The 8,488-nt window shown below is 41.1% G+C and overlaps 1 protein-coding gene and 3 non-coding genes across 4 annotated transcripts in view; 3 read left to right on the top strand and 1 right to left on the bottom strand.

Annotated features, from left to right (window-relative positions):
* The window catches only part of LOC125996117 (histone H2A type 1-B), a 949,462-nt gene that overhangs the window by 75,956 nt on the left and 865,018 nt on the right, over window positions 1–8,488 (top strand). The gene's annotated exons all lie outside the window — the stretch shown is intronic.
* On the bottom strand, window positions 832–921 carry TRNAR-UCU (transfer RNA arginine (anticodon UCU)). The gene is given in 2 exon segments: window positions 832–867; window positions 885–921. It is a non-coding gene; the product is annotated as a tRNA-Arg (tRNA).
* On the top strand, window positions 2,543–2,624 carry TRNAS-AGA (transfer RNA serine (anticodon AGA)). The gene has a single exon. It is a non-coding gene; the product is annotated as a tRNA-Ser (tRNA).
* On the top strand, window positions 5,594–5,665 carry TRNAQ-CUG (transfer RNA glutamine (anticodon CUG)). The gene has a single exon. It is a non-coding gene; the product is annotated as a tRNA-Gln (tRNA).

The raw sequence follows: 8,488 nt of genomic DNA, 5'->3' as shown, positions 1-8,488 counted from the left end.
ATCCATTCAATCTTTTTGTTTCTGCTCTTCCTCCTATTTCGGTTTGTTGCAGGCAGGTAGACAAGGGAAGGGCCCCTGGCAATCAGATTTTGAGAAGGAAACATTACCAAGATTAGATTTTAGATTAGATCAAGATTAGATTAGGAGCTGCAAAATCATTAGCCCCTAATTAGCCCAAAGGCATGAAGGAAACATTTCCCCCCAAGGGTGGATTCCCTGAGATTAGCAGTTTTGAGGAAGAAAAAAAGTCATTGAAGATATCAGAAGACTCTCTGGATTTTTTTGGCTACACCCTAAACTCTAAGTCCCAGGCAGGGACAGTTGAGAGAGTCTAAGAACATTGTTGGTTAAGTAAGTGACCCTGGGCATGTGTGCTTTTCTATGTGACTCCTTTATTCTAAATAAAACTATTATTGCTTCAGGACTCACCTCCTGAAATTCTTTTCTCCAATGAAAAATAATGATCTTGGGGGAACTTGGGTAAGAATTAGGGCTGCTTTTCTTTATCAGAAAAACACCAGGCATTTTTATCCAGGGTGACTGGGATGGGTGGAGCAAAATGTAGAAGCATCTTCTTTGGGCCACTTTCAGAATTCTCCCCCACTTCACCCAGGTCACACCTGCAACAACAGGTATAACCTGCAAAACCTGAGATAACCATGACTCAGGTGACCTGCCACAGCACCTGTGGACCACACAGGAAATCCAGCTGTTGTTGGTGGCAGCCAACTTGTCCCACCTGCAACAACTCCTGGTGTCTTCCCTACTGTGGGAGAAAAACCTAATAAATCTTAACTTTGCTGCACTGAGCAAGGGGAAACAAAACATCCCCGACTCTGGCGGGACTCGAACCCGCAACCTTTGAATCTCTCTTCCATTCACGCTAGAAGTCCAATGCGCTATCCATTGCGCCACAGAGCCTAGTGAAGGAAAAGAATGGCTGGCCAAGCCTTAAGATGATAGATTACTTTTTAGATTATATTTTATTACTGATAAGATACGTTTCCTAGAAGCCTATTCTAACTCCAATCATCGTGCAAATTCAAGAAGCACCAGACAAGGAAGACCCAGGAAGCACAATGCAATATCCAACATGGGAAACTGAGTCATCCAGTGATATTGGTTTCCAAGAGATAAATAAGAATTTGTGCAAGGAGAAAAAAACAATCAAGCTACCTAAGTTGTACCTGACCTCTTCAGTTCTACCCTCAGAATTGCCAGATCATGTTTTTGGAGAAAAAAATTTTTTGAGGATGGTCCAAACAAGGGGCATTGTGTGATCTGTGTAAAGTACTGCGTGTCCCTACCACTCCCTCACACTCTGCCCTCAGATTTTGTCTCCCTAAGTGTGTCTAAGCCTTCTTGCCACTCTGGTTTTGTCAGTGGAGCTTTCCCAGCAAATGTAGACCCTGAAATGCAAACTCAACTGTTGCTTTCTCTTTCCAAAAAAGAGCTAAGGATTTAACAACAGTCCCAGCATGTGGGGAAATCACCCAGGATTTTTGCAGCTCATGAAATTTCTTTTGAAGGATCCACTTTGAGCTGAGATGCAAAAGGTGCCTTCTTCACTTTAACTTTCCATATAATAGTGGGGTCGGGACTTCGCAGGAACCCTTTGCGGATCTGTCTCTGCACTTTAGGAAGTAGTGTCCACATTTAGTCATATTGGGGGGATCCTTTCTGTGGAGCATCTGAAGGAGGTACTGAAAGAATGGGTGAGTTGCAAACGTGAAAAGATCAGAAATCAAGTTGTAACATTTAGAGAAAATGAGTCCAAGCATAGGCCATAAAAATAAAACCAGGTAATGCCATCTATTAAAATTATGTTTTACTATAACACAGTGATCTACTAAGTTGTTCACAATACAATTATTTCAGGCATTCAGTGTCCCAACACCAAACCCACCATCAGTGGGACCAATGTCCCCAGTTTCCCACCCACAACCCCAATGTGCCCCCTTACAAGCACAAACAAACAAATTCACTTCCTATTGTTTGGCATAACACAAAGGCTAAAATAAAATGATCCAAACTTAGATCAATAAGGGTCAATTTGCAATAGTTGCAATATCTCTCAATAGTGTTTCTAAAGTCACAGCCAAAGGATTGACTGGTGGATTTTTTATTAGAAAGCACCTTGGACCTCACAGGGAATAAAATCTTCTCCCTTCTCGAGTTTGGAAGAGTTAAGTGCATGGAGCAACGATTTGCAGATTTGCTCAGAGACTCAACCTGGACTCCTCGGGAGGTTTCCAGCATTTTCTCTCAATCCAGGGTCGACACAACCCTCAGGAACCTTTCCTTCCGAGATTCTCCCAACCACTCACCGCCAGGGCGGGAGCACCTGAGCTCAAGATGCTTCCCAGGTGAGCGCCTTGCACCTGGGCGTCCTCAGAACTGGGGTGCAGGAGAGGTTGAGCTTTCCGGTCCGGGTGCACCTGAAAATGTCCTATTGCTACTCACTGAAACCTTTTATCTTTAGAGAAATCACTTTATATCTGTCATGCTTCCTTTTATAACTGGATCACTTCGGGTTTTATCTGTAGTCGTGGCCGAGTGGTTAAGGCGATGGACTAGAAATCCATTGGGGTCTCCCCGCGCAGGTTCGAATCCTGCCGACTACGAGTTGTTTTAGCAGCGGGGCGGGTGGGTACAGGAAAAGGAAAAAGTGTTTCCGAATTTTCACGCCCTAGACTTGCTCCAAGACAGCTATTTTGAAAAGAGAAAATTCTAGAAGAAAATTACAACGGAACTTGATACAATAAAAATATCAGTTATCTGTCAAATTAATCGGTGGAGCAAATGCATTTTATCAGCATTATTATTTACATTTCTATTATTAAAAGCATTGCTTTTGTTAACTTAGCTTCTATTCATCTAATTTTTAACTGTATGTCAAATAAAATAAAATAAAACAGCTAAGAAAACAAACAAAAATGATCCATCTGGAATTTTTATAACTATGGTATTTAATTTCACAGATCAATTGTATTTAATTTACAGGTCAAAAAAAATTGGAGAACGAGTAAGATAATGCTAGTATGTTTTTTCATATGGGGACCGATATTTGAGTTTTAACACCTTCGAATAAAGCTTTTCATCTTTTGTCTATAATTTATATATCCTTTTAAATTTATGATTAAGAGACCAAGATCTCTTGTACATAGACATACACAAAATATACAAACAGAAAAAGGTAGTTAATGAAACACTATGAAAACAAGCTTAGAACCTCCCAAAGTATGGAAAAATATCAAAGATAAAAAATAGTAATAAAAAGAAAATTGAACAAACAATTCAACAGAATTAATATAATCTGATTATAGGAGTTCCAGACAGATGGAAAAGATGGGGGAAATTTTATCAGGAAATATAAGGAAAATTCTGATTGAAGAACTTGATAGTCTGCACAGGATTGATCTGTTTGTTTATTAAACCTTTTTTTATATATGAGATTTTCTAATACTTTTCCAGAGAGGTTTATTGTGAAAAAATATCTCAGTATAATTTGTAACTCTTTTTATTTCATTGGTTCCTGCAATCCTTTCTGTCTTTGCTGATCTCCCAAAGCAAGAAATTCTGAATAGAGCCTGATTTATGGAACAACTATAATTGCTCCCAGGTCCCAGTCCATCCAAACAGTTACAGTAAGAAAAGCCCCAGTGAAGGAATCTGAGTTTAATTCACCGAAACTTTCAAATATCCACTGAGACTTAAGAGAACTACATAGTTTCTTAGAACACATATTATTGGTATATATTCTAAGAACATAATTCTTGTTCAAAAGAAGACATGCAAGAGTCTTCGAAATAAAATACGACTTCTCTCCTGAGTTAAAGGCTGAAGAGAAGTTGCCATTCAAATTCCCAATAGACTTGAAATGCTGAAAATAACTCTGGGTCCAATCTCTGGATCTGCCCAAGAAACAGCCAACTTTAGTCTCGAAACAGCAGCATCCAGAAATCCAGCACCAGAAACCACACAGCGTCTTTTAAAGGAACAGGCTAGACCAGTATCTCAGCTTGCAATTGCCTTGTTTATAAAACTGAGATTGAAGAATCACAGAGCTCCAAGGAAAGAGAACATGGGCTTGAGCAACTTGGTTAAAATGTCCCTTCCTCATTGTCACAGTTGGGCTACATGACAGAGAATGTCCAAGTGCAGATGGCTCTTCTGTGGCAGCCCATGATAGGAATCCCCTGGAATGAGTGACTTGGTGGCATGTTCCATCTGGTTCCAGGCTGTTTGGGGAAGATGGTGCTGCATGTTCCCAGAAACGTGTCAGAGCCATCATGCTAAGGCCATTCATTGTGGGACTTTTTCTTCATCTCCCCTACAGATGTTTCTAACTTGTGGCTTCTCTGGGTCACACTCTGGAAGGGGGAATCTCCAAGATACATCTTCATCATACGTTGATTTGTTCATTGAAGACCACAGTCCAATACTTTCTGCAAAATAGCATGATCCATTCTGGTGTAAATCCTAATTTTCCCTTTTAATTTGTATTTAAGATTTTTTTTTTTAAATCTTCTCCATGCCATTGGATGTATCCTGCCAGTTAAGGCATTTTCTCCAAACTATGACCAAACCGGGCTTTCTTTTGTGTGTTTATGAAAATTCCATCCTACTAGACTTTTCCACTGGGTAGGATATTGTGCTCTAAAATTGTGTGCATCATACACAGAGTGACCCATAAGAGTTTAATGAGTTATACAAATGATCTTGATGGTATCAATTGAATGATCTTTTCCCACAATGAGAACTTAAAATATTACTGTTTGAATAATTCCATTTATTTCAGTTCTCATTTCTTCTTTTCTCAATTGGTTTTTCATATCTATATATTTATATATAGATATATGTATGTACATGTCTATATATGTGTATTTTTTCCCCAGCCATCATCTTGGATCCAAAACGAGAAGATGGTTTGCTAGACCACCAGGACTCAGGAAAACTTGCATTTTGAATTCTTTCAGAAACCGGGCTGAGCACTGCATGCAGTGAATGGAGGGGAAAGAATAGAAGAGGGAAAGTTCTAGGGAGCATCCTAGACTTAGCTTGTGCTCAGCACCCAGACACCCTAGGAGCTCTGGGACAAAAGGGTCTAACAAAAGGGGTACTGTGGGCCTGAGGAAAGGCAGATGCCCCAGTGAAGGTGGAATAACAGTTTCAGAATCCTCAAAAGTTAAACTCAAACCACTGCACAGAGCAAATTCCAAATTTTCCTAAAACATAACTTTGTCTTTTCTTTTTATGTATTTATTTTCTTTTCATTTTTCTCTTTTCTTTTCTTTCTCTCTCTAGCGGGACTCAAAATTTTTAATTCTTGGGTTTTGAAAGGTTGATCATAACCATGAAGCCAGCTGTTCAGGTTGAAGTGCTCCCCTGATTTCTGAATGCTGAAAGGACAAGGACCACTAAACTGAGTCTATTGACTTGAGGATTCATGCTCTTGGGACAAATAGAAGTCGATTTCCTAAGAATATTTCTGAGGTCGAATTTCATCAACTACAGAGAGGAAATTTCGTGCATTAGATCAGTTGGTTTCCACAGGTTCCCATATGAGTTAGTGGACCCTCTCCCCATGTGAGGTTCCATGGTGTAATGGTTAGCACTCTGGACTCTGAATCCAGCGATCCGAGTTCAAGTCTCGGTGGAACCTGCTTCTTTTTCTTTCTCAGCCTAGAGCCACTCTTCATTCCAAGAGCGAAATGGCTTCCTGACAACCACTGGATGACAACTGCTCCCTCTCTTAGGCTTACTGACTGATTCCTTATCTAAAAGGAGCCTGAATATTTGCATCCTTTCTTGAGTTGTGGGTTGCTCACATTAATCAGCTGTAGGATCTCCCATATAGGGATATCTCCATGGCCGTTACAAAATGTATTGGTCACTTGCAGGTTTCCAAATCATCACTGTCCCTTCCAGAGTGGGGGCCCAGGTGGGGGGTCACACCTACTGGATGGAGTAAAAAGACCGCATTGCCCAGTCTCCATCACTTATTCACCCAGAGGGCTGGAGATTCACTTCTATGACGGTGATAGCAACTTGGGAGGGACATTGGGAGCAATTGCGTGGGTAGAAAATGAGTCCTTTGGGGAGGAGCTAAAACGCCCTTCTTGGCCTGGATCTTCCAGCTACTGGGCCAGAGAGGCTCTAGAACTTTCATGTGGTCGTGGCCGAGTGATTAAGGCGATGGACTAGAAATCCATTGGGTTCTCCCCTGCCGACTAGGGCCCGTTTTCCTCTCCTCACACCTGCCCAGCCCTGCTACCCACAAACTCAGCCAGCTCTTATATTCCTAGTCAACATCATCATCATCATCATCCCCGCCTTCCCCAACAGTCCAGTGACTTCCCTAAGACCTGGCACACGAATCCCAATACAATGCTCTTCTCTTTTCTCCGTTCCACACCCTCTTTGTCTGACACCCCCTTTTCTCTCTAATCCTCACCCTGCTGCACCACCGACTTTGCAGCACAAGAAGCTGGCAGCAGCCTTTGTGTCTCCAACAACTGTGTCTTTGTTGGCCCCGCTCTTCTCCAGTCCTGGACAAGTAAAGCTGGGCTCACATTCAAGTGCTCTTCTTCTCAAGTCCCCCATTCAAACTGGATCTGATCAAGTACTTTTGGGGACAAGAGGAGAAATGCAGGAGAGAGAGTTTCTTTCTGATGCAATCTCCAGGGAGGATTGATGTCGCACAGGGTGGGCTGGTTTTGGAGACCAGGGTGGTGGCAGAGAACGGAGGGACTGAAAAGAAAGTTTGATGGATTCTGGGCACACAGTGGGGTCCCATACACAGAGATTGACTGGAAAATCTGATTCATGGATGAACTCGTTTCTATGACTTTATCTGAGAACTTGGCTGCCTCTACCCTAATTCTCCAGCTGTCCTGAGTCTATCTTAACTTTTGAAGGCAGGGACTTAAAAGGAGATGGTTTATTTTATTCTAAACGCAAATGTGTGATTTCCATGTATGTTTGACATAGGAAGATAACGTATTAAAGTAAAGATTTTAGGTGATCATGATGCTAATTTCTTAGGCATGTTTGGCTGTTGCTGCTCAGGCCACCATGATTCTATCATATGAACCAGTAGCTTAAGGTGACCTTGGCTCTATGGGCCCCACTGACTTCCTGCAGTACATTCTGAGCTAGGGACCATCTTCCCTCCTCCTGTCAGAATTCCACACCAGTAGGTATACCCAGACTCCCAGAACCTTTTGCATTATGTGGCTTGGAGTTTTCTGTTGCTGTTTTGCTTTATTCTAAGATGTAGGGAGCTCTCTGTGTAGGAGCTGATGATGAATATGATACTGCTATGTCCTGAGCCTGGAAGACCTGCAAAAAACCTTTGGGGGGGACCAAAATTTGTAGATCCTGAGGACATTTGTGAACATCTAATTTTTGTTTGTTTGTTTGTTTGTTTGTTTTTGGGCCACACCCGGCGTTGCTCAGGGGTTACTCCTGGCTGTCTGCTCAGAAATAGCTCCTGGCAGGCACGGGGGACCATATGGGACACCGGGATTCGAACCAACCACCTTTGGTCCTGGATCGCCTGCTTGCAAGGCAAATGCCGCTGTGCTATCTCTCTGGGCTCCGTGAGCACCTAATTTTAATTTTTTTTTTTTTTAAAGAAAATGGCATCACAACTTAGTTGTCATAATTGACCATAATAAATTTGTTTCTAGATAAGTGAAAGCAAAGTTATTGAAAAATAAATAGAACGGATGAATAAAAAGGAAAAAAAAACAGTTTTTAAAAAAGGGAAAGAAAAAGCAAGCACATTTGTGAAAATAATTTTTATCTCCAATGAAGTCATTAATACAATAGCAGAAGGTTTAGTAAGCTCTTGTAGTTAGCTGTCCAGTATATGAAATTAGTGTGTTCCTGTAGGGATAACAGTATCAAAAAAAAAAAAAAAAACACAAAACAAAACAAGTTGTTCAGAAATTTAAAACACTATTACTGATACAATGATTTTAGATGTGATTATGCCTAAAAACTGGCATACCTGAAGTTTGGTCAGATTGGTGTTTCCAAAGGAAATCATAAAAGGTGATGATGCAGGGCTATTGAGAAATGGTAATTCTGGATGATGGAGGCAGTAGACAGGTTTGGCTTTGGCAAGGCAGAGGCTTGGGAGTCCTCTCCTCCCAAGATGGCCAGTTTTGTGCTGTGTGGGCTGGTATACCCATGATCTTTCATAGCTTGGTTTACATCTCATTTGAGAAAAAAGTGAGTCTATGAAGCTGACCAATTCTAACATGGTGACATCATTTGTGCTCATGCAAGACTATTCTGCATCTCTCTTCCCAGTACTAATTTCCTTTTCTTCCTGAATGACACATCTATGACCATTTCTATCTGCAGAGAACATCACATTCTATAGTTTATGCAATTTAACTTTAACATCTTCTATAGGACTGTGTGTGTGTGTGAGATATGAAGTTCTTTACCTGTTTTTTTTTTATTGTTAACTTTT

Source organism: Suncus etruscus, chromosome 18 (genome assembly GCF_024139225.1).
Source record: "Suncus etruscus isolate mSunEtr1 chromosome 18, mSunEtr1.pri.cur, whole genome shotgun sequence".
Lineage (NCBI taxonomy): Eukaryota > Metazoa > Chordata > Mammalia > Eulipotyphla > Soricidae > Suncus > Suncus etruscus.
The sequence above is the reverse complement of the archived record's forward strand: the minus strand, read 5'-3'. Positions and strand labels throughout refer to the sequence as shown.